The sequence below is a fragment of the Coregonus lavaretus genome (genome assembly GCF_964263955.1).
Source record: "Coregonus lavaretus genome assembly, chromosome: 14".
Classification (NCBI taxonomy): domain Eukaryota; kingdom Metazoa; phylum Chordata; class Actinopteri; order Salmoniformes; family Salmonidae; genus Coregonus; species Coregonus lavaretus.
The window spans coordinates 46850819-46878359 of record NC_140001.1 but is presented as its reverse complement, the minus strand read 5'-3'; the positions used below and the strand labels follow the sequence as shown (position 1 = coordinate 46878359).

Below are 27541 nucleotides of genomic sequence, written 5' to 3'. Positions count from 1 at the left end.
ATGTCTGCCAGACATGCAGAGATGCGATTCGCCACCTGGTTATCAGAAGGGGGAAAGGAGAAGATTAGTTGTGTATCGTCAGCGTAGCAATGATAGGAGAGGCCATGTGAGGATATGACAGAGCCAAGTGACTTGGTGTATAGGGAGAAAAGGAGAGGGCCTAGAACTGAGCCCTGGGGGACACCAGTGGTGAGAGCACGTGGTGCGGAGACAGCTTCTCGCCACGCCACTTGGTAGGAGCGACCGGTCAGGTAGGACGCAATCCAGGAGTGAGCCGCGCCGGAGATGCCCAGCTCGGAGAGGGTGGAGAGGAGGATCTGATGGTTCACAGTATCAAAGGCAGCAGACAGGTCTAGAAGGACAAGAGCAGAGGAGAGAGAGTTAGCTTTAGCAGTGCGGAGAGCCTCCGTGACACAGAGAAGAGCAGTCTAAGTTGAATGACCAGTCCTGAAACCTGACTGGTTTGGATCAAGAAGGTCATTCTGAGAGAGATAGCAAGAGAGTTGGCTAAAGACGGCACGCTCAATAGTTTTGGAAAGAAAAGAAAGAAGGGATACTGGTCTGTAGTTGTTGACATCAGTGGGATCGAGTGTTGGTTTTTTGAGAAGGGGAGCAACTCTCGCTCTCTTGAAGACGGAAGGGACATGGCCAGCGGTCAAGGATGAGTTGATCAGCGAGGTGAGGTAGGGGAGAAGGTCACCGGAGATGGTCTGGAGAAGAGAGGAGGGGATGGGGTCAAGCGGGCAGGTTGTTGGGCGGCCTGCAGTCACAAGTCGCAGGATTTTATCTGGAGAGAGAGGGGAGAAAGAAGTCAAAGCATAGGGTAGGGCAGTGTGAGTAGGACCAGCAGTGTCATTAGACTTAACAAACGAGGATCGGATGTCGTCAACCTTCTTTTCAAAGTGGTTGACGAAGTCATCCACAGAGAGAGAGGAGGGAGGGGGGGAGGGGGGGGGGGGGGGGTGGGGGGATTCAGGAGGGAGGAAAATGTGGCAAAGAGCTTCCTAGGGTTAGAGGCAGATGCTTGGAATTTAGAGTGGTAGAAAGTGGCCTTAGCAGCAGAAACATTTTTACATTTACATTTTTGTCATTTAGCAGACGCTCTTATCCAGAGCGACTTACAGTTAGTGAGTGCATACATATTTTTCATACTGGCCCCCCGTGGGAATCGAACCCACAACCCTGGCGTTGCAAACGCCATGCTCTACCAACTGAGCTACATCCCTGCCGGCCATTCCCTCCCCTACCTAATTGACGCTGGGCCAATTGTGCGCCGCCCCATGGGTCTCCCGGTCATGGCCGGCTACGACAGAGCCTGGATTCGAACCAGGATCTCGTGGCACAGCTAGCACTGCGATGCAGTGCCTTAGACCACTGCGCCACTCGGGAGAAACAGATGAAGAAAATGTAGAGAGGAGGGAGTGAAAAGATGCCAGGTCGGCAGGGAGTTTAGTTTTCTTCCATTTCCGCTCCGCTGCCCGGAGCTCTGTTCTGTGAGCTCGCAATGAGTCATCAAGCCACGGAGCTGGAGGGGAGGACCGAGCCGGCCGGGAGGATAGGGGACACAGAGAGTCAAAGGATGCAGAAAGGGAGGAGAGGAGGGTTGAGGAGGCAGAATCAGGAGATTGGAGGGAGAAGGATTGAGCAGAGGGAAGAGATGATAGGATGGAAGAGGAGAGAGTAGTGGGAGAGAGAGAGCGAAGGTTGCGGCGGCGCATTACCATCTGTGTAGGGGCAGAGTGAGTAGTGTTGGAGGAGAGCGAGAGAGAAAAGGAAACAAAGTAGTGGTCGGAGACATGGAGGGGAGTTGCAGTGAGATTAGTAGAAGAGCAGCATCTAGTAAAGATGAGGTCAAGCGTATTGCCTGCCTTGTGAGTAGGGGGGGACGGTGAGAGGGTGAGGTCAAAAGAGGAGAGGAGTGGAAAGAAGGAGGCAGAGAGAAATGAGTCAAATGTGGACATAGGGAGGTTGAAATCCCCCAAAACTGTGAGGGGTGAGCCATCCTCAGGAAAGGAACTTATCAAGGCGTCAAGCTCATTGATGAACTCTCCAAGGGAACCTGGAGGGCGATAGATGACAAGGATATTAAGCTTAAATGGGCTAGTGACTGTGACAGCATGGAATTCAAATGAGGAGATAGACAGGTGGGTTAGGGGAAAAATTGAGAATGTCCACTTGGGAGAGATGAGGATTCCTGTGCCACCACCCCTCTGACCAGATGCTCTCGGGGTATGCGAGAACACATGGTCAGACGAGGAGAGAGCAGTAGGAGTAGCAGTGTTTTCAGTGGTAATCCATGTTTCCGTCAGCGCCAGGAAGTCGAGGGACTGGAGGTTAGCATAGGCGGGGATGAAGTCAGCTTTGTTGGCAGCAGAACGGCAGTTCCAGAGGCTGCCTGAGACCTGGAACTCCAGGTGTGGGGTGCGTGCAGGGACCACCAGGTTAGAGAGGCAGCAGCCACGCGGTGTGAGGCGTTTGTGTAGCCTGTGCAGAGAGGAGAGAACAGGGATAGGCAGAGGCATAGTTGACAGGCTGTAGCAAATGGCTACAATAATGCAGAGGAGATCGGAATGAAATGAACTAAACATCTGGGAGAGGAGAGAGCAGGGCCTCCCTCACCAAAACTTCCACCTCAGAAACTATAATTGTTTCACTGAACCACCCGAACAAAAACTCTCCCAACTTCCACCTTTAGAAATCAGAATTGTTGTGAACCACAGCGGTCCAATGTTTAAAGGAATAGACTCAACCCACTTTATTCAGCTAGCTAACTATGACACCATAGCTAACTAGCATGCTAGCATCCAATAACACACAGTTTAGCACCAACACTTGGTCACAACAAACCACCAATAGTGTGTTAACACACTAAGCAGATAATTCGTGTCCGTGTCTAGTTCCTTTCATAACGCAGCAATAATTAAACGATGGCTAGCTTAGCACAAATATATTGTATTTAGCTGCCACAGTACAGCACACAATGGCTACTGTGTTGACTCTGTTCGAAAAACAGCTAGCTAGCTAGCTTCGTGCTACACCCGGCGCCGCCGAAGACAATGCCAACCTACAGTAACTACCCACAACAGCCCACGATGCCTAACTATGACACCATAGCTAACTAGCATGCTAGCATCCAATAACACACAGTTTAGCACCAATACTTGGTTACAACAAACTACCAATAGTGTGTTAACACACTAAACAGATCATTCGTGTCCGTGTCTAGTTCCTTTCATAACGCAGCAATAATTAGACGTTGGCTAGCTAGCACAAGTATATTGTATTTAGCTACTACAGTACAGTTAGCTGGTCGTGTTGGCTAGCTAGCAATGGCTACTGTGTTGACTTTGTTTGAAGAACGGCTAGCTAGCTAGCTTCGTGCTACACCCGGCACTGCCGAAAAACAATGCAAACCTACAGTAACTACCCACAACAGCCCACGATGCCTAACTATGACGCCATAGCTAACTAGCATGCTAGCATCCAATAACACACAGTTTAGCACCAATACTTGGTTACAACAAACTACCAGTAGTGTGTTAACACACTAAACAGATAATTCGTGTCCGTGTCTAGTTCCTTTCATAACGCAGCAAAAATTAAACGTTGGCTAGCTGGCACATTAACATTGGAAACAACTCTCCACCGTTGCTAAACGTTACCGGTAGCTACCCGCTAGCTAGCTAGCCTCGTGCTTCGCCGGGCTCCGCCGTAAACAATACTTACCTACAATAATGACCTACGGAAACCTACAATAACTACCTAAATAACTACCTAAATAAACTACCTACAATACCTAACTACAACTACCTACCTACAATCTAAATACATGGTTTAAGCTTTACTCAACACCATAAAAGAAGCCAAGCTTACCTCCTGCTTAGAGAAAACACAACCTCTCCCGACCACAGCTCCTCACATGTAATAAATGTTGTACATTTGTTTATTCTGGATTTTCGTTAACTGTAATTTTGTTAGTTATGTTCCAACATTCCCTCCATCTTGTGCCAATATCAGTTATTTTTAAGTCTTTCGTTCCAATTAGGCTGACACCAATTAGTCGACTGGTCGATTGTTTGGTCGATAGGCTGTTGGTCGACCAAGCTTTTTTTCCATCTAGCAGTAGCAAATATACAGTACCAGTCAAAAGTTTGGACACACCTACTCATTCAAGGGTTTTTCTTTATTTTTACTATTTTCTACATTGTAGAATAATAGTGAAGACATCAAAACTATGAAATAACACATATGGAATCATGTAGTAACCAAAAAAGTGTTAAACAAATCAAAATATATTTTATATTTGAGATTATTCAAAGTAGCCACCCTTTGCCTTGATGACAGCTTTGCACACTCATGGCATTCTCTCAACCAGCTTCATGAGGTAGTCACCTGGAATGCTTTTCCAACAGTCTTGAAGGAGTTCCCACATATGCTGATCACTTGTTGGCTGCTTTTCCTTCACTCTGCGGTCCAACTCATCCCAAACCATCTCAACTGGGTTGAGGTCGGGTGATTGTGGAGGCCAGGTCATCTGATGTTGCACTCCATCGCTCTCCTTCTTGGTCAAATAGCCCTTACACAGCCTTGAGGTGTGTTATGGGTCATTGTCCTGTCGAAAAACTAAACAAAACAAATAGGCCAAACCAGTTATAATTTTAAAAGATAGGGAAAGGGAAAGATTTGTTCTAAGCATGAATTCTATCTAAATTAAATCAGTATATATTTTTCACCATGTAAGGTACAATTCAACATTAGAAAACTGTGTTCTTGGTCCATGTGCTGGGATATAAGGGAAAAAGGGTGTATTCTTATTTATCAGGATGTCACGATCGTCATACATAGAGGAGGACCAAGGCGCAGCGTTGAAGGCGAACATATTTATTTATAGAATGATCACACGATCAAAACAACAAAACGATGACGTGACAGTCAATGGTAATACACAAACCAAATACGAACAAGAAACCACACCCAATGAATGCCTAACGGCTACCTAAGTATGACTCCCAATCAGAGACAACGAGCTACAGCCGTCTCTGATTGGGAGCCACCCTGGCCAACATAGAATTACAAAACCAGAAAGTGAAACCTAGAACACACATAGACTATACACACCCTGGCTCAACATATTAGAGTCCCCAGAGCCAGGGCGTGACACAGGATGCCTACACCTCTGCTGTTACTACAGTAGGGGGCAGCACAGGCCTCTCCAACCCAGCTCCTTTTTAATATTCCATTTCAAATTTTTTGAACATGTGAAATGTAACTCTTGCAGGAAAACCACATCTGCTGACAATTTCTTTAAGTGTTCAAGAACCATATGCTTTTTTTTAAATCATGGAGTCCATGCACATTTCATGTAATAAGTTGGATTTTGTTTGTCTTTACTTGTATAAAATCTAAGTTAACCTTGTATGTTCCGTCTATCATTGAAGAACCAGATAAAACATTTTAGCAGACATGTCATATGAGGGCGGTGGGCATTCCATGGAATAGGAGAGTCATAGTATGAATACATAGTTATTGTACACATTACATACACTGCTCAAAAAAATAAAGGGAACACTTAAACAACACAATGTAACTCCAAGTCAATCACACTTCTGTGAAATCAAACTGTCCACTTAGGAAGCAACACTTATTGACAATACATTTCACATGCTGTTGTGCAAATGGAATAGACAACAGGTGGAAATTATAGGCAATTAGCAAGACACCCCCAATAAAGGACTGGTTTTGCAGATGGTGACCACAGACCACTTCTCAGTTCCTATGCTTCCTGGCTGATGTTTTGGTCACTTTTGAATGCTGGCGGTGCTTTCACTCTAGTGGTAGCATGAGACGGAGTCTACAACCCACACAAGTGGCTCAGGTAGTGCAGCTCATCCAGGATGGCACATCAATGCGAGCTGTGGCAAGAAGGTTTGCTGTGTCTGTCAGCGTAGTGTCCAGAGCATGGAGGCGCTACCAGGAGACAGGCCAGTACATCAGGAGACGTGGAGGAGGCCGTAGGAGGACAACAACCCAGCAGCAGGACCACTACCTCCGCCTTTGTGCAAGGAGGAGCAGGAGGAGCACTGCCAGAGCCCTGCAAAATGACCTCCAGCAGGCCACAAATGTGCATGTGTCTGCTCAAATGGTCAGAAACAGACTCCATGAGGGTGGTATGAGGGCCCGACGTCCACAGGTGAAGGTTGTGCTTACAGCCCAACACCGTGCAGGACGTTTGGCATTTGCCAGAGAACACCAAGATTGGCAAATTCGCCACTGGCGCCCTGTGCTCTTCACAGATGAAAGCAGGTTCACACTGAGCACATGTGACAAACGTGACAGAGTCTGGAGACACCATGGAGAACGTTCTGCTGCCTGCAACATCCTCCAGCATGACCGGTTTGGCGGTGGGTCAGTCATGGTGTGGGGTGGCATTTCTTTGGGGGGCCGCACAGCCCTCCATGTGCTCGCCAGAGGTAGCCTGACTGCCATTAGGTACCGAGATGAGATCCTCAGACCCCTTGTGAGACCATATGCTGGTGCGGTTGGCCCTGGGTTCCTCCTAATGCAAGACAATGCTAGACCTCATGTGGCTGGAGTGTGTCAGCAGTTCCTGCAAGAGGAAGGCATTGATGCTATGGACCGCCCGTTCCCCAGACCTGAATCCAATTGAGCACATCTGGGACATCATGTCTCGCTCCATCCACCAATGCCACGTTGCACCACAGACTGTCCAGGAGTTGGCGGATGCTTTAGTCCAGGTCTGGGAGGAGATCCCTCAGGAGACCATCCGCCACCTCATCAGGAGCATGCCCAGGCGTTGTAGGGAGGTCATACAGGCACGTGGAGGCCACACACTACTGAGCCTCATTTTGACTTGTTATAAGGACATTACATCAAAGTTGGATCAGCCTGTAGTGTGGTTTTCCACTTTAATTTTGAGGGTGACTCCAAATCCAGACCTCCATAGGTTGATAAATTTGATTTCCATTGATCATTTGTGTGTGATTTTGTTGTCAGCACATTAAACTATGTAAAGAAAAAAGTATTTCATAAGATTATTTCATTCATTCAGATCTAGGATGTGTTATTTTAGTGTTCCCTTTATTTTTTCGAGCAGTGTATATAGAGTGTGTGAGCAGGTGGGCTGAGCAGACATTTAACAGAAAACACACAAAATCAAAAAGTATTCTTTACTTTGAGGCGCAATGCTTTTTTAGGGCTTTTATGCTCCAGCTCCTCTCCTAATGTACCAAATGTCTTTGGATTATGTTATTGTACATACATTGGAGAAAGACTGCCACTTAAGTATGACCAGTATTACCTTGTAAATTAAATGAAAATATATAGTGGGGAGAGTGGGTCCACAGAGAGACAGAAGTAAGATGAGTGGAGGCCCCACACACACCTCAGAGAAGTGTCAGCTGCCCTCCCATCCACCCCGTCCCAATCCCTCAGATAGAATCCATCTCCACTCTCACCAATAACCACCATTAAATCTTAGTTATAATGGCAAACAAGGAATAATAATGATTCGACATCCTCTCCTGATCTGTCCAGAACTCTTATTCATTTTACAGCGGGTTTGCGAGTCACAAAAATAAATACAATTACATAGTAGTACAGTTAAATGCTATATTTCCCCCTTTGAATTGTATTTTCAGTGCACATATAGTTCATTAGCATCGGCTACTTTTATCGTTACTTCGTAGAGAAGAACAGTTATTTGGGGAAAGTATAGTATAGATTGTATTGGGGGGGGGGGGGGGGAAGGAAAGGATATGGTCTCAATTTATGATAAGATGGTCTTAGGCATCACTGTATGTAGCTTAGTGCGCTCATCGTTTCACGATTCCCCTACCTCCACCAACATGGTGTGCAAGACTGCTTCTGTTGTTGACTGATTGCCTAGCAACACACAAAGGGCAGTTTTTTTGGAATTGGTCTCTCGTCAAAATGAAGAGCAGATGGAGGGTTGAATTGGATGTTGACCTGTTTGTCGGAAAGCTGCTGCTGCAATGCTAGGGCCATGGCCTGAAAGGCAGTCTGTAATTGTCACTCCAGCACGGAAATGTGTCCCTTGGTCAGACAGGAACTCAAAGGGCTTGCCTCGTCGGGAGATTAATCTTCGGAAGGCCATCAAGAACATGTCAGCGTCCATACTGTCCAGCAGCTCAAGATGGATGCACCTTTTGGTGAGGCATTTAAACAGTATATCCCATCGTGTTTCTGTACTTCGGCCTATCTTGAATGTAAATGGGCTGAAGCAGTCCATGCCGGTGGACCAGAAGGGGGGTTTAAAGAGCTGGAGGCGAGGTGGAGGAAGATCTGCCATTTTTGGTACAGTGGGATTTGCACACCATTTCTGCCAATCCAAACATGATCGTTGATGCCGATGATGCTGATGTTCCCAAGGACACATTCTGGACCTGGATGAAGCAACCTGGCATCATAATCCTGTATTAGGAGTCTTGTAATTGGTTGACTGGGATCCATCACATTAGGATGAATAGTGTTGGGGTCTAGAGCCTCTGCTCTACGTAGCTGACCACCGACTCTGATGAGACCAAGCATTTGGTCATATGTGACTCGTTTCAGGAAACTAGGCGTATGTTGGACATCACTACTTCACAGGAGAGGCATTTGACCGTAACATTTTATTTTTTTATCAAAATGCGGTTTTCTTTGCAGAAATGCCTTCTGGAACATGTGAACTTTCATGTGCCTTAACCTTTTCACACGTACCAACAAACGGGTGTGATCATTCTACAGTGGCCCCTGCAGCGTACGCTTATTTAGAATGTCCCGTTTCGATTGACGCAACAGTCAGCATTTGAGCTAGTCACAAACACAAACACAGTCCTTACAAAGTTATGTCCTGAATGTGACCAGTTTATTTTTGGATGCAATGTTCAGACATTCACAGAAGTAGCGATAGAATACACAATCATCCATACAGTAAAATGTAGGCTACATTAGTCCTGAGGAACTGAGGAAAGATTGACGTAACACAAGCGGTCATATTTAGATGTCTAGGTTGTCAGAAACCACAATATGAATGAGCTAATAGCAATTACTATTGATAATTCATCACATCACGGGTAAGCTCACCATTGATCGAAATAATTGAGTAAAACACTTTCTAGAAATCGAAAGTAATCCAAAGATGGGTAGTTTGTGCGCACCGCCATGTTTGTTTTTTCGCGTCAACCAAAGATAATAAGAGGAGACAAGATGAGTTTGGTCTGTTTGCAGTATGCAAGTTGAAGGGGGTGTGTCGTCTACGATCATTCACTTCCCTTCATTCACTTCCGGAAGTTTACCCTTCACGTCATTATAACATCTTTGGTCTGACAGACGTTTACGTGACACCCAGAATGCATTGTATAATGTCAACAACCATGGCGCCACACATAACTGGCAAATAGCTTAGTATTACCTCACTATAATCAGTAGAACCTTCCACAAAGTATTTTACACACATCATAGGTGTCCATTACAATCTATGCAATAATCGGAATGCATTATTTGTCACCAGTACTTGAAAACATGTGAATAACACTGTAAATACATTATGCTCCATACATACAAACATACATACATACATACTGAATGCTACAGTAGAAACTACAACACGATATACAGAAAATAAGGCACTTACTTTGATAGGAACGCACACATGTCCAAAGTTATTATTTGTAAGGAAAACAACAAGGAAGGCAATGCGAGCGCCAGCCAGAAAATGTTCCAATTCGTGCAAGACTGCGCAAATGTCTGCATACTTGATCTGCGGAAATATTGGTGAAGTGCTTGGGCTCTCCTCGAAGAGAAAAGTTTGTCCGGCTCAGTAAAGCCTCAAACATAAATTGTCTGCAACACTGAAATGGGCTACTTCTATGTGAATTAATGAGGAGGCGGGACACACCTCAATTCAAACTGTTAGAAAATAAAACTTGAAATTGACAAGTTGAAACATAGTCTATAGATAATTAGCAGGCAGCATGTGTTAACTGTCCTTTGGAACAGTGAGTGCATTCTGACATCACTTGCATAAAACAACTCACGCTGGGGCGACCGTTCGAGATATTTGGAACTCACGTGTGATAAGGTTAATAACAAACTTGTATGCCATCTGTAAATATGAATACAATTGTTAAATTATGAGACTAGTTGGTTTAGCCATGGAAAAAGACAGGAACCTTCCCGCTAGCCATGGTTGGCTGAGATAATGGATGGGCTGGACATGCCAAGAGATGGGTTTGGATTGGTCTGCCATGTAGAATGCTTCTGTCTATAACATGAGCTGCTCTGTATGTGTAGGTAATCATTTCTAACGCAGCTTTTTTGAAAGATATCACGTAGTAGAACTGCAAAAGTGTTGCTTATGCTCTCCACTTTCTGGAGGACAGAGTTTTTAAATCAGTGGAATGCCCAGTGGAAGCAGAGTATGATAGCTAAAGGAGAAAATTCTGGTGTTTGATTGCAAATATGCGGAGGGAGTCGAAAAGAGAAAACACAGAAGGCTGTTGTATAAAACACCTGTCTCCGGATTACATCTTCAAACTAAGGGCAACCATGGCATCCGTGATAGAGATAGAGTGTATACGGGTAAGAGAGTCTCGCTAGCTACATTTACAGATATTATACGTTTCTAATTTTGTCAGAAAGTCGTTTTCATTGCAAGTTAAAGCTGGCTTGCTAGCTAACGTTACGTGTATGATCTGTGTAGTAATATTATTCGTATCTCAGAGCCATTTGCATTGTTAGTTATAGCCTAATGTTAGCTAGCTAGCTAGCTAGCTAGCATTGAACCTAGTTGGTTAGCTACCTGCAGATTCATGCAGGGTAGTAACGTTATGAGTTGGGATTATGGTTCATGTCTAAACAAAAGACTCCACTATGCAAGTAACCATTTCCAACTTCTGTACCGTTTACACCTTCTGTATCCTGTGCATGTGACAAATAAACATACATTTTATTTGATATAGTATGTGTTTAACAGATGGTAATGTGAAGAACAACATGACCTGCACCAAAGTCAAATTAGGATATAAAGGTAGGCCATCGAGAGAGTGTCCAAGTTCTAAAATTCTCAGGTAGAATGCCCTGCTTTTATTTTATCCCGCTCACAACCGTAAGCTATTTTCGGTAATTGGCTCGCCATTAACTTGTAAATAATGATCTTGTTGTGAGTTTATTTTCCTGTAATAATGAATACAAATGAGCTAAAGTGAAGACGTTGTCAGCTATATGATATGGTCATTATTTGAACTGGCTAGCCAGCTAACTTAACGTTAGCTAGCTAGCTAACAAGCTAGAAACAAACCAAAATATTTAGAAAGTTGCTTTTAGTTGCCTGGTTTGCTAGATTGACATATACTAAATTCATTTTTAAATGGCTGGGTTTATTGGTGTTAAAATACACCAGTTACAGTGGCTTGCGAAAGTATTCACCCCCCTTGGGGGGCACAGGTCCTAATCCGGGCACTTGTCATCTCCCGTCTTGATTACTGCAATTCGCTGTTGGCTGGGCTCCCTGCCTGTGCATTTAAACCCCTACAACTTATCCAGAATGATGCAGCCCTTCTGATGTTCAACCTTCCCAAGTTCTCTCATGTCACCCCGCTCCTCCGCACACTCACTGGTTTCCAGTTGAAGCTTGCTACAAAACCATGGTGCTTGCCTACGGAGCTGTGAGGGGAACGGCACCTCCTTACCTTCAGGTTCGGATCAGACCCTACACCCAAACAAGGGCACTACGTTCATCCACCTCTGGCCTGCTAGCCCCCCTACCTCTACGGAAGCACAGTTCCCGCTCAGCCCAGTCAAAGCTATTCGCTGCTCTGGCACCCCAATGGCGGAACAAGCTCGCCCACGACGCCAGGACAGCGGAGTCACTGACCACCTTCCAGAGACACTTGAAACCCTACCTCTTTAAGGAATACCTGGAATAGTATAACAGTAATCCTTCTACCCCCCCCCCCCCATTAAAATAAATAAATAAATAAAATTTGGGTGGCTGTCCCACTGGCTATCATGTTGAATGCACCAATTTGTAAGTCGCTCTGGATAAGAGCATCTGCTAAATGACTTAATTGTAAATGTTGGCATTTTTCCTATTTTGTTGCCTTACAACCTGGAATTACAATAGATTTTTGGGAGGTTTGTATCATTTGATTTACACAACATGCCTACCACTTTGAAGATGCAAAATATTTGTTATTGTGAAACAAACAAGAAATAAGACAAAAAAAAACAGAAAACTTGAGCGTGCATAACTATTCACCCCCCCCCCCCCCCCAAGTCAATATTTTGTAGAGCCACCTTTTGCAGCAATTACAGATGCAAGTCTCTTGGGGTATGTCTCTATAAGCTTGGCACATCTAGCCACTGGGATTTTTGCTCATTCTTCAAGGCAAAACTGCTCTAGCTCCTTCAAGTTGGATGGGTTCCGCTGATGTACAGCAATCTTTAAGTCATACCACAGATTCTCAATTGTATTGAGGTCTGGGCTTTGACTAGGCCATTCCAATACATTTAAATGTTTCCTCTTAAACCACTCGAGTGTTGCTTTAGCAGTATGCTTAGGGTCATTGTCCTGCTGGAAAGTGAACCTCTGTCCCAGTCTCAAATCTCTGGAAGACTGAAACAGGTTTCCCTCAAGAATTTCCCTGTATTTAGCGCCATCCATCATTCCTTCAATTCTGACCAGTTTCCCAGTCCCTGCCGATGAAAAACATCCCCACAGCATGATGCTGCCACCACCATGCTTCACTGTGGGGATGGTGTTCTCGGGGTGATGAGAGGTGTTGGGTTTGCGCCAGACATAGCGTTTTCCTTGATGGCCAAAAAGCTCAATTTTAGTCTCATCTGACCAGAGTACCTTATTCCATTTGTTTGGGGAGTCTCCCACCTGCCTTTTGGCGAACACCAAACGTGTTTGCTTATTTTTTTATTTAAGCAATGGCTTTTTTCTGGGCACTCTTCCGTAAAGCCCAGCTCTGTGGAGTGTATGGCTTAAAGTGGTCCTATGGACAGATACTCCAATCTCCGCTGTGGAGCTTTGCAGCTCCTTCAGGGTTATCTTTGGTCTCTTTGTTGCCTCTCTGATTAATGCCCTCCTTGCCTGGTCCGTGTGTTTTGGTGGGTGGCCCTCTCTTGGCAGGTTTGTTGTGGTGCCATATTCTTTAAATTTTTTAATAATGGATTTATGGTGCTCCGTAGGATGTTCAAAGTTTCTGATATTTTTTTATAACCCAACCCTGATATGTACTTCTCCACAACTTTGTCCCTGACCTGTTTGGCGAGTTCCTTGGTCTTTATGGCGCTGCTTGCTTGGTGGTGCCCTTTGCTTAGTGGTGTTGCAGACTCTGGGGCCTTTCAGAACAGGTGTATATATACTGAGATCATGTGACACTTAGATTGCACACAGGTGGACTTTATTTAACAAATTATGTGACTTCTGAAGGTAATTGGTTGCACCAGATCTTATTTAGGGGCTTCATAGCAAAGGGGGTGGATACATATTCACACACCACTTTTCAGTTATATATTTTTTTGCATTTTTTGAAACAAGTTATTATTTTCATTTCACTTCACCAATTTGGACTGTTTTGTGTATGTCCATTACATGAAATCCAAATAAAAATATATTTAAATGACAGGTTGTAATGCATCAAAATAGGAAAAACGCCAAGGGGGATGAATACTTTTGCAAGGCACTGTATGCTATTTGGGCCCCCTGGCTGCTGATGTCATGCAGCCTGTAGTTCTTGTGTTTATACTTTTTCATAACGACAACGACAAGTTTGATGTTGGACGACAATAGAATGTTCATGATGTCACTGCGACAACTGTCGATAGACTTAGTATAAACAAGCCTTAAGTCTTGAAATCTTTGGTTGTTTAGTACATGGCCTCACATGTGAATCCTTAAAGAGATTGGTGGGGCTAAGGCTTAAGAGAGTGTGAACGATGCTGAATGGGTGTAGACAAAGAAGAGCTCTCCAGTAGTTGTACCAAAACATTCAATAGCCATTTTCTCAAAAGTAGGGTTACAAGTGTATTAACTTTCAAAGCAGAATTACTTTCCCATTGTTCCTCAACTGTAGTGTATGATATACAATTTTCTAGCTCTGAGTCTCTACTTTTATCCAATGTAAAAAACACCATTCCATGTTGATGACCTTCAGCATGACCTTTGGGGATCGGTTTGGTTTGTCAATGTAGAGTAGCTCTGAATAGGAGGATGTCATCAGCACACCGGTGGGTTTTTGCTGAGCTGCATCATGGAGAATGGTTAGGTGGAGGTTTTGACAGTTGTAGCATGGCTTCTTCAGCATGCACGTACCAGTCTTGTGTGTTTTCCTACATCTCCAGCAACGCTCTTTCTCCTGTATCCAGCGGACAACGTCCTTTGTTAAAAGCTTTTTGAGCTCTAGACAGGAACCAATGTAGTGGACTCGAATGTTGCAGAATGTAGGGCTTGAATTTCTCTTTATCATTAGCATTGGTCTTACTCACTTTCTGTGTTGTCTTGATCTCAGCTGAGAGGTAGTCTGGGGTGGTTTTCATGCTTATGTGCAGTTCAATTGCTCTTTCGGATATCCGCTTGGCTCTGGATTTCACTTGCAACCATCTGGACAGATCTAGAAGGGAGTATGTCTGATGGGCTTGAGCAGTCAAGACACCTCTGTTTATACAATGTTCAACGAAGCATCATGGTGTTACTCAGGAGAAAGGTTACTCAGGAGACTGCCAACAATAATATTGGAATCTAACAGCACCTGTTTTTCACATAATATGCACGCAGCGCTCGCTCCTATACCCTCCTTTTCCTTGATTCAAATCAAATCAAATCAAATTTTATTGGTCACATGCGCCGAATACAACAGGTGCAGACATTGTGAAATGCTTACTTACAGCCCTTAACCAACAGTGCATTTATTTTAAACAAAAAAAGTAAGAATAAAACAACAACAAAAAAAGTGTTGAGAAAAAAAGAGCAGAAGTAAAATAAAGTGACAGTAGGGAGGCTATATATACAGGGGGGTACCGTTGCAGAGTCAATGTGCGGGGGCACCGGCTAGTTGAGGTAGTTGAGGTAATATGTACATGTGGGTAGAGTTAAAGTGACTATGCATAAATACTTAACAGAGTAGCAGCAGCGTAAAAAGGATGGGGTGGGGGAGCAGTGCAAATAGTCCGGGTAGCCATGATTAGCTGTTCAGGAGTCTTATGGCTTGGGGGTAGAAGCTGTTGAGAAGTCTTTTGGACCTAGACTTGGCACTCCGGTACCGCTTGCCGTGCGGTAGCAGAGAGAACAGTCTATGACTAGGGTGGCTGGAGTCTTTGACAATTTTGAGGGCCTTCCTCTGACACCGCCTGGTATAGAGGTCCTGGATGGCAGGAAGCTTTGCCCCAGTGATGTACTGGGCCGTACGCACTACCCTCTGTAGTGCCTTGCGGTCAGAGGCCAAGCAGTTGCCATACCAGGCGGTGATGCAACCAGTCAGGATGCTCTCGATGGTGCAGCTGTAGAATTTTTTGAGGATCTGAGGACCCATGCCAAATCTTTTTAGTCTCCTGAGGGGGAATAGGCTTTGTCGTGCCCTCTTCACGACTGTCTTGGTGTGTTTGGACCATGATAGTTCGTTGGTGATGTGGACACCAAGGAACTTGAAGCTCTCAACCTGTTCCACTACAGCCCCGTCGATGAGAATGGGGGCGTGCTCAGTCCTCTTTTTTTTCCTGTAGTCCACAATCATCTCCTTTGTCTTGGTCACGTTGAGGGAGAGGTTGTTGTCCTGGCACCACACGGCCAGATCTCTGACCTCCTCCCTATAGGCTGTCTCATCGTTGTCGGTGATCAGGCCTACCACTGTTGTGTCGTCGGCAAACTTAATGATGGTGTTGGAGTCGTGCCTGGCCATGCAGTCATGGGTGAACAGAGAGTACAGGAGGGGACTGAGCACGCACCCCTGAGGGGCCCCCGTGTTGAGGATCAGTGTGGCAGATGTGTTGTTACCTACCCTTACCACCTGGGGGCGGCCCGTCAGGAAGTCCAGGATCCAGTTGCAGAGGGAGGTGTTTAGTCCCAGGATCCTTAGCTTAGTGATGAGCTTAGAGGGCACTATGGTGTTGAATGCTGAGCTGTAGTCAATGAATAGCATTCTCACGTAGGTGTTCCTCTTGTCCAGGTGGGAAAGGGCAGTGTGGAGTGCGATAGAGATTGCATCATCTGTGGATCTGTTGGGGCGGTATGCAAATTGGAGTGGGTCTAGGGTTTCTGGGATTATGCTGTTGATGTGAGCCATGACCAGTCTTTCAAAGCACTTCATGGCTACAGACGTCAGTGCTACGGGTCGGTAGTCATTTAGGCAGGTTATCTTAGAGTTCTTGGGCACGGGGACTATGGTGGTCTGCTTGAAACATGTTGGTATTACAGACTCAGTCAGGGACATGTTGAAAATGTCAGTGAAGACACTTGCCAGTTGGTCAGCACATGCTCGGAGTACACGTCCTGGTAATCCGTCTGGCCCTGCGGCCTTGTGAATGTTGACCTGCTTAAAAGTCTTACTCACATCGGCTACGGAGAGCGTGATCACATAGTCATCCGGAACAGCTGGTGCTCTCATGCATGCTTCAGTGTTGCTTGCCTCAAAGCGAGCATAGAAGTGGTTTAGCTCGTCTGGTAGGCTTGTGTCACTGGGCAGCTCGCGGCTGTGCTTCCCTTTGTAGTCTGTAATAGTTTTCAAGCCCTGCCACATCCGACGAGCGTCAGAGCCAGTGTAGTATGATTCAATCTTAGACCTGTATTGACTCTTTGCCTGTTTGATGGTTCGTCGGAGGTCATAGCGGGATTTCTTATAAGCGTCCGGGTTAGAGTCCCGTTCCTTGAAAGCGGCAGCTCTACCCTTTAGCTCAGTGCGGATGTTTCCTGTAATCCATGGCTTCTGGTTGGGGTATGTACGTACGGTCACTGTGGGGACGACATCATCGATGCACTTATTGATGAAGCCAGTGACTGATGTGGTGTACTCCTCAATGCTGTCTGAAGAATCCCGGAACATGTTCCAGTCTGTGCTAGCAAAACAGTCCTGTAGCTTAGCATCTGCGTCATCTGACCACTTTTTTATTAACCGAATCACTGGTGCTTCCTGCTTCAGTTTTTGCTTATAAGCAGGAATCAGGAGGATAGAGTTATGGTCAGATTTGCCAAATGGAGGGCGAGGGAGAGCTTTGTATGCGTCTCTGTGTGTGGAGTAAAGGTGGTCTAGAGTTTTTTTCCCTCTGGTTGCACATTTAACATGCTGGTAGAAATTAGGTAGAACGGATTTAAGTTTCCCTGCATTAAAGTCCCCGGCCACTAGGAGCGCTGCATCTGGATGAGCGTTTTCCTGTTGATTAATGGCCTTGTACAACTCATTCAGTGCAATCTTAATGCCAGCATTGGTTTGTGGTGGTAAATAGACAGCTATGAAAAATATAGATGAAAACTCTCTTGGTAAATAGTGTGGTCTACAGCTTATCATAAGATACTCTACCTCAGGCGAGCAAAACCTCGAGACTTCCTTAGTATTTGATTTTGTGCACCAGCTGTTGTTTACAAATATACACAGACCGCCACCCCTTGTCTTACCAGAGTCAGCTGTTCTGTCCTGCCGATGTAGCGTATAGCCTGCTAGCTGAATGTTATCATTGTTGTCGTTCAGCCACGACTCCGTGAAACATAAGATATTACAGTTTTTAATGTCCCGTTGGTAGGATAACCGTAATCTTAAATCGTCCATTTTATTCTCAAAAGCTTGAACGTTGGCTAATAGGATTGATGGAAGAGGCAGTTTACTCGCTCGCCGTCGGATCCTTACAAGGCACCCGGATCTGCGTCCGCGATATCTCCGTCTCTTCCTCACGCGAATGACGGGGATTTGGGCCTTGTCGGGTGTCTGTATGATATCCTTCGCGGCCGCCTCGTTGAAGAAAAAATCTTCGTCCAATGCGAGGTGAGTAATCGCTCTCCTGATATCCAGAAGCTCTTTTTGGTTATAAGAGACGATGGCAGAAACATTATGTACAAAATAAATTACAAATAACGCGGAAAAACACACATAATAGTACAATTGGTTAGAGGGTTGGTTAGAGGGCTGTAAAACGGCAGCCATCTTCTCCGGCGCTGTTCCTTCTTATTGTTATTGTTATTATTACAATTATTATTATGATCATCATTATAATAATAAGTAATGTCGTTATCATTAGTAGGCTTTGTATAGTAGCCTTGTATAACCCCCATCAAGCTGTAGGCCTAAGACCACGTCCTATTTAGTCAATACCAAAACTTACTTAGGCCTATATTTCAATATATAGGCTATTGTATCAATCAATCGATCAATCATTCATTCGTTCATGCCATCAAACAGCATTCGAGACATTCATGCTTTGAAATGCAATCAAGCATTTTAGGTTAAACATTTAATAATAAAGGGAGCTTTGAATAATTAGCCTAAACAATAAATAAACCGCAATTCACAAATTCATGCAACTGTTTTTAGTCTGCTGTAATAAAGGCTTTATGTAATTTTCCCCCCGTTAGAACAGACTCTTTGGTACACTTATTTAATTAGTGTTGTTTACACTGTTCCAAATGGTCAGATTTTGTTTTAAATATTGCAATCTAACAACAACTATTGGGCACACACAATACTCACGCAACGCTTGCTCCTATACCATCCTTTTTCTTGATCTCCAGTAGTTTCTACAACTAAGTCAAATGTCTTCCACAGATCTGACTTCCCCTTTCCCTCCTGAGCAACCAGTAAACATTCGCCCTTTTCAAGTTTCTTTTTCACGTCCTCCGCATCCATTTTGCTGTCATGTGTTACTGTGTTCAGAGTTTGTTATAACCAATTTATTGATGTGATTATGATAGGCTATAGGTCAGGCCCTATTGGTCACATGCATGCAATGCTTACATGCTTCACGTAAAGAGAGCAAGGGTTGAGGGAATAGGGAATGTTTTTCCTAAACAAATTAGGGATTTCGGTAACAGAACTTTTCAGTCAGAAACAGGTAAGAAACTAAATGGCTGAAATTATGTTGCAGCTTCAGCACGGACAGCGCAATAAACACTTGCTGTGCTGTGTCGCTGCAGTAGGGAGGAGAGCGAGACAACGTGCCCCGTCACACAGGCACTCGCTGTCATTTTTTTAGCAGAGTGTGACCATCAAGCTCTTTCTTGAGTCATTTGTGTGTCTTAATTATTGAATCAAACAGTGCTTAAAGCATCAGACAAGCTCAGTGCATACAGTTGAAGTCGGAAGTTTACATACACCTTAGCCAAATACATTTAAACTCAGTTTTTCACAATTCCTGACATTTATAATATAATATATATAATATAATATAATATATAATAATATATAATAATATATAATATAATATAATATGCCATTTAGCAGACGCTTTTATCCAAAGCGACTTACAGTCATGCGTGCATACATTATTTTTTTTTTGTGTGTATGGGTGTATACATTTAATCCTAGTAAAAATTCCCTGTCTTAGGTCAGTTAGGATCACCACTTTATTTTAAGAATGTGAAATGTCAGAATAATAGTAGAGAGAATGATTTATTTCAGCTTTTATTTCTTTCATCACATTCCCAGTGGGTCAGAAGTTTACATACACCCAATTAGTATTTGGTACCATTGCCTTTAAATTGTTTAACTTGAGTCAAACGTTTCAGGTAGCCTTCCACAAGCTTCCCACAACAAGTTGGATGAATTTTGGCCCATTCCTCCTGACAGAGCTGGTATAACAGTCAGGTTTGTAGTCCTCCTTGCTCGCACATGCTTTTTCAGTTCTGCCCACACATTTTCTATAGGATTGAGGTCAGGGCTTTGTGATGGCCACTCCAATACCTTGACTTTGTTGTCCTTAAGCCATTTTGCCACAAATTCGGAAGTATGCTTGGGGTGATTGTCCATTTGGAAGACCCATTTGTGACCAAGCTTGAACTTCCTGACTGATTTCTTGAGATGTTGCTTCAATATATCCACATAATTTTCCTTCCTGATGATGCCATCTATTTTGTGAAGTGCACCAGTCCTTCCTGCAGCAAAGCACCCCCACAGCATGATGCTGCCACCTCCGTGCTTCACGGTTGGGATGGTGTTCTTCGGCTTGCAAGCATCCCCCTTTTTCCTCCAAACACAACAATGGTCATTATGGCCAAACAGTTCTATTTTTGTTTCATCAGACCAGAGGACATTTCTCCAAAAAGTAAGATCTTTGTCCCCATGTGCAGTTGCAAACCGTAGTCTGGCGGTTTTGGAGCAGTGGTTTCTTCCTTGCTGAGCAGCCTTTCAGGTTATGTCGATATAGGACTCATTTTACTGTGGATATAGATACTTTTGTACCTGTTTCCTCCAGCATATTCACAAGGTCCTTTGCTGTTGTTCTGGGATTGATTTGCACTTTTCGCACCAAAGTACGTTAATCTCTAGGAGACAGAACGCGTCTCCTTCCTGAACGGTATGACGGCTGCGTGGTCCCATGGTGTTTATACTTGTATACTATTGTTTGTACAGATGAACGTGGTACCTTCAGGCGTTTGGAAATTGCTTTCAAGGATGAACCAGACTTGTGGAGGTCTACAATTATTTTTCTGAGGTCTTGGCTGATATCTTTTGATTTTCCCATGATGTCAAGCAAAGAGGCACTGAGTTTGAAGGTAGGCCTTGAAATACATCCACAGGTACACCTCCAATTGACTCAAATGATGTCAATTAGTGTCACGATCGTCGGTGAGAGATGAGGACCAAGGCGCAGCGTTGCAGGCAAACATACTCTTTATTAGAGACACGATCAAAAAAAAAAAAAAGATAACGTGACAGTTCACGGTCTAACACAACAGACTAGAAACAAGATCCCACAAACTCTGTGGGGAAACAGGCTGCTAAAGTATGGTTCTCAATCAGAGACAACAAGCAACAGCTGAATCACGTTGCCTCTGATTGAGAACCACACTGGCCAACATAGACAAACAATACTAGAATGTGAAACCTAGAACAAAACACATATAATTTACACACCCTGGCTCAACATATTAGAGTCCCCAGAGCCAGGGCGTGACAGTAACCCCCCATAAAGGCGCGGACTCCGACCGCGCCCACCAAATACCACAGGGGAGGGACCGGGTGGGCACTCCGCTTAGGCGGCGGATCCGGCTCCGGGCCTGATCCCCGCTCCCTCTCCAACCCCCCAAAGTACCCCTGGTCCGGTCTGGCCCCGCTGGCCGGAGCTGGACTGCACACTGGTGGAGCGGATTGCTCTAGCTCCGGCGTGAAGCATCTGACCGGTGCCGGACCAGCCACCAGTGGAACAGGCACGGGCCGTGCCGGACTGACGACGCACACCACTGGCTTGGTGTGGGGAGCAGGAGCGGGCCGAGCCGGCCTGACGAAACGCACCACTGACTTGGTGCGGGGAGCAGGAGCGGGCCGGACCGGGCTGACGAAGCGCACCACTGACTTGGTGCGGGGAGCAGGCACGGGCCGAGCCGGGCTGACGAAACGCACCACTGACTTGGTGCGGGGAGCAGGAGCGGGCCGAGCCGGGCTGACGAAACGCACCACTGACTTGGTGCGGGGAGCAGGAACGGGCCGAGCCGGGCTGACGAAACGCACCACTGACTTGGTGCGGGGAGCAGGAGCGGGCCGGACCGGGCTGACGAAGCGCACCACTGACTTGGTGCGGGGAGCAGGAGCGGGCCGGACCGGGCTGACGAAGCGCACCACTGACTTGGTGCGGGGAGCAGGAGCGGGCCGGACCGGGCTGACGAAGCGCACCACAGGCTTGGTGCGGGGAGCAGGAACAGGCCGGGCCGAGCTGGCGACGCGCACCGTAGACTTGGTGCGAGTGGCAGGAACAGGCCGGACCGTACTGGGAACACACACCACTGGCCCTACGTGGGGATCAGGAACAGGCCGGACCGGACTGGCAACACACCCCAGTACCTCTCGCCGTGCCTCTACACCTTCCATCCCCTCTTCGACCAGTGGCCCCCGTAACCTGGCGGCCTCCTCTGCCAACCCGCTGGGCCGCTCTATCGCGGCCTCCTGCTGCCCCGACGTCGTGAGCCCCCCCCTAAAAATTTTCTGGGAGTCTCTCTTCCCCGTGGGCCAGGCCTCTATGGTTCTCGCCCAACTCTCGCTCTTCTGCTTCCAATTCCCGCCATTCAGCTCCTCATTCGGCTTGACCCAGTCGAAGCTCTTCCTCCACTGTTCCCAAGTCCACCCTCTCTGCTCCTCACTAGGCTGCTTGGTCCAGTTCTGGTGGGATCTTCTGTCACGATCGTCGGTGAGAGATGAGGACCAAGGCGCAGCGTTGCAGGCAAACATACTCTTTATTAGAGACACGATCAAAAACAACAAAACGATAACGTGACAGTTCACGGTCTAACACAACAGACTAGAAACAAGATCCCACAAACTCTGTGGGGAAACAGGCTGCTAAAGTATGGTTCTCAATCAGAGACAACAAGCAACAGCTGAATCACGTTGACTCTGATTGAGAACCACACTGGCCAACATAGACAAACAATACTAGAATGTGAAACCTAGAACAAAACACATATACTTTACACACCCTGGCTCAAAATATTAGAGTCCCCAGAGCCAGGGCGTGACAATTAGCCTATCAGAAGCTTCTAAAGCCATGACATCATTTTCTGGAATTTTCCAAGCTGTTTAAAGGCACAGTCAACTTAGTGTATATAAACTTCTGATCCACTGGAATTGTGATACAGTGAATTATAAGTGGAATAATCTATCTGTAAACAATTGTTGGAAAAATTAAGTGTGTCATGCACAAAGTAGATGTCCTAACCGACTTACCAAAACAATAGTTTGTTAACAAGAAATTTGTGGAGTGGTTGAAAACGAGTTTTAATGACTCCAACCTAAGTGTATGTAAACTTCCGACTTCAACTGCATATGTATGTATATATGCGAGGAAAAAAACAACATATGGGGGATTGGAAGTGATGCAGACATTTACATTGATGGAAGTTACAATCTATCTGCAATTAAAGCTGATCTACCACCCCTCCCCCCAACGAAAAAATTAATAATAATAATAATAATAATAATACATAAATAAATACAAATATATATAAAAGTAAGGTACAACAAAAGTGACCTACCATGGGTGTCTTGCAGCTTGGACAGCAGCTCTGATACTTCTTTTGGGCCTGAGCGATGTAGCTGAGGTTCTCACTGTCCAGCACCACCAGGAAGGAGTGCAGATCTGTGATCAGCCGGTTCAGCACTGCGGACACAACAGGGGTGTATTCATTAGTATTCACTCCTGAACGTCCTCTACCCTCAACCTCTCCGATGTCCATCCGGTTTGCTTCTGTATGCCATATCTTTCTAACTGTGCTCTTTCACAAAAGCTCTCAACCTATATACTTATTATGGACACAGTATGCTTTACATTAGTTATCTTGTTGTTATTAGTTATTGTTAGTTGTTATTAGTCCAATCCTTCAGCTCCATTCAACAACTCCCATCTATCTCTTAAAACCATCCATATTGGATTTCTATTTGCCATATATTTTTCAACTGTACTGTGATGTTTCACAAAAGTTCTGAACCCTTCTATTCTCATTGTTTGTACAGATTGTAAATTGAAAATAAACATTTTTGCTAAAAGTATTATTATGTTATTGATCGATTGACTATGACTTTTCAGATCACCCAGTAGTGCTATCGGCAGGGTTAGCTCCAGGTAAATATTGCAATCCTTCAGCCATTCCTGGACCTGTGACCAAAAACAAGCTTCAAATGGACAGTACCAAAACAAATGATCTAATGATTCTGTCTCTTTGCAGCAAAATCCCCCATATAAATAACATTCTATTGGTAGCAAGAATTTTGTATAATAATTTAAATTGAAAAATTCTAAGTTTTGAATCTGGTGTCGTTTTGCGTATCAGTTCATAAACACTATGCCATGGAATCGGTACTTCAAAAATCTCTTCCCAACTATTTTATATGGGACGGCTGTCAATCCTATGGTCCTTAAATTAAACTGGTATACTTTTTTATTTATCACAATTTTATTTAACCAATTATGTTCTTTAATGCAGGGCCGACAGACAAGTTCCTTACTTTTTCCCCCTTCGACTTTCCTCTTCGATTTTTGCGGTAATGCTGCAATTATTTGGTTGTAATTTTGTGTAGAGCAGACATTTCCATATGTTTTTGTTAGCTGCATTTGCAACATAACTCTACCAGTCCTACCTATGATATCATTTTTTTAAAATTCAAAAAATTATTTTTTTCTAAAAATTACATTTTTTATCAATTAGTATATTTGACTTTAACCACAATATTTGTTGCATTATTTGTTTTGTAGTTTCTGGAGGATTCAATTGAAATTGCAACCAACTTTCTATGGCTTGTTTTAGAAATAGTGATATTTGGGAGATGATTTCCTTTTCAAATAACTGAAAGTGAGAGGTTGTAATCTGAATAAAGGGAAAAAGGCCATTCTTGAACATGGGGTGAGACAATCTTACTAATTTGCTAGAGAACCAGTTCGGATTTCAGTATAACTTTTGTAGACTGAAGCTTTCAGTGATAGGTCTAATGCTTTAATATTTAATCATTTCTGTCCTCCGAATTCATATTCATTATATAAATAGGCCCGTTTAATTTAGTCTGGCTTGCCATTCCAAATAAAATGGAAAAAATAATTCTCATATAATTTAAACAACTGTTTGCTAGGCGTAGGCAGGACCATAAGCAAATAGGTAAACTGGGATAATACTAAAGAGTTAATCAGGGTGATTTTTCCACAAATAGACAGGTATTTGCCTTTCCATGGGAGCAAGATCTTATCTATTTTGCTAACTTTCTATTCAAATTTATTGGAGTGAGATCATTTATTTCATTTGGGATATGTATTCCGAGTATATCCACATCACCATCAGAATATTTATTGGTAAAATACATGGTATTGTAGAAATTGTATTTTTTTGTGATCCAATACGTAATATAGTACATTTGTCATAATTTGGTTGTAATCCAGAGAGGTTAGAAAACGTATCTAGATCCTCTATGAGGCTGTGGAGGGATTCAAGTTGTGGATTTAAAAGAAAACATAAATCATCAGCGTACAATGACACTTTTGTTTTTAAGCCCTGGATGTCTATTCCCTTGATATTATTGTTGGATCTGATTTTAATAGCTAACATTTCGATGGCCATAATAAATAGATATGCCGATAGTGTACAACCTTGTTTTACTCCTCTTGACAGTTTAAAACTTTCTGAGAAATATGGATGATGGACGGGGCCATGTACCATCAAATCTTGGGTGAGAACCTCCTTCCCTCAGCCAGGGCATTGAAAATGGGTCGTGGATGGGTATTCCAGCATGACAATGACCCAAAACACACGGCCAAGGCAACAAAGGAGTGGCTCAAGAAGAAGCACATTAAGGTCCTGGAGTGGCCTAGCCAGTCTCCAGACCTTAATCCCATAGAAAATCTGTGGAGGGAGCTGAAGGTTCGAGTTGCCAAACGTCAGCCTCGAAACCTTAATGACTTGGAGAAGATCTGCAAAGAGGAGTGGGACAAAATCCCTCCTGAGTTGTGTGCAAACCTGGTGGCCTACTACAAGAAACGTCTGACCTCTGTGATTGCCAACAAGGGTTTGGCCACCAAGTACTAAGTCATGTTTTGCAGAGGGGTCAAATATGTATTTCCCTCATTAACATGCAAATCAATTTATAACATTTTTGACATGCGTTTTTCTGAATTTTTTTGTTGTTATTCTGTCTCTCACTGTTCAAATAAACCTACCATTAAAATTATAGACTGATTATTTATTTGTCAGTGGGCAAACGTACAAATCAGCAGGGGATCAAATACTTTTTTCCCTCACTGTATCTGTTCTGTTAGACCTTCTATTTCCTTTGTTAGTATGGAGTCTTTTGACCTAAATTGCTTTTGTTTTCGGGATGAGTACTGAATTGCATGGCCTCTAAAGGCACATTTAAAAGTGTCCCATACAATAAGGGGATTTGCTGTACCTATGTTATGTTGGAAAAAAATCTGTTATAAATTCCTCTGTCCTAGTTAAAAACAAGTTATCATCCAATAGGCTTTGATTAAATTTCCAATATCCTCGCCCAGTGTGGAAATTCAGTAAGAGTAATGTATTTGCCAATAATATGATGGTCCGACCGCATTCTGTCCCCTATCAACACTTTTTTTTTTTTACTTTTGGTGCCAACGAGAATGACGTAAGAAGTCAAGACGACTAGCTTGATTGAGTCTCCGCCATGAATATCTCACTAGGTCATGATATTTAAGCCTCCATATATCTACTAGTTATAATGTATCCATGACATTCATGATTTCCTTAAAAGCATGAGGGTGATAGTTTGTAGTGTGATTTCCTTTACGGTCCATTGAGCTATTTAAAACGGTATTATAATCTCCCACCATAATAATAGAGTCTTGTATTGCTTGCAGGGTTGATAATTTATTATATATATTGTCAAAGAAGTGTGGATCATCATTATTTGGTCCGTAAAGGTTAATGAGCCATATCTGTTTATGGTCTAATAACATATTTAAAATCATCCATCTACCTGGACAATTTGCACATTCTGATCGAAATTACTGTTAATTAATATCATCACCCCTTTTGAGTTTACCTAGGCTTTAAACCATTACTTTATCCTTAAAGAAAGCAAATTTGGCAACGATTGGACGCTCATATCGCTATCCTCTTTGTCCGAAACGGTGTACACGTTCAAGTTGGATTTTATCGACAGCATCGAGTGGGATTTGAAGCGCTGTTAGAAGAAGTCCTTCACAATTTTCTGGGTAATTCTCCTTCTTTTTCTTGGAAACCCATAAGTACTAGATTTTCTCTCATCGTTCTAGTCTGTATGTCTAGTAAGGCTTCTCTCAGAAAGTTGTTCTCCTTTAACTTCCTTAACGTCCGTTTCTATCTTAGTGACTGTCCCTTTTAGCTTTTTTGTATCTTTCTCCATTATCACAGCTTTTTCAGACTCGCCTTCAACTCCTTTATATCCTTACTGACCAACTCTAGTATGCCCAGTTTGTCATTTATCGACTTCAACAAATCGCTTTCCACACTTACCAGTCCCAGTGGTGAAAAGCATAAATCATCTGTATCCGTCGAGGAGTTGCGTTTTCTCTTGGAGATAGATTCTCCTCGTTTATCCTCCGTCATGTTTGAGTATTGCTTGTTGTTGTAATATTTGTCGCTACATTTCTCTAGCCTTATGATTTCTTTTGTGTTATTATCCAGATTGAATGTTATTACCCACGACTATATGAAGTGCTAATATTTAGTCTAACTTACTGATATTGAATATTATGTTTTTATCTTGAGGTGATTCCGCTTCAATACGCCATCTTATCACGTGACAGTCATGTCAGATCAATGAGTTTTTTAAATATATTTTAATGAACTGCAAGGCAAGCTTACAAAATTGTACATTACATT

General features: G+C 43.8%; 1 protein-coding gene across 1 annotated transcript in view; it reads left to right on the top strand.

The window, feature by feature from the left end:
• The window catches only part of LOC311141457 (actin filament-associated protein 1-like 2), a 118132-nt gene that overhangs the window by 24167 nt on the left and 66424 nt on the right, over positions 1–27541 (top strand). The window lies entirely within an intron of this gene.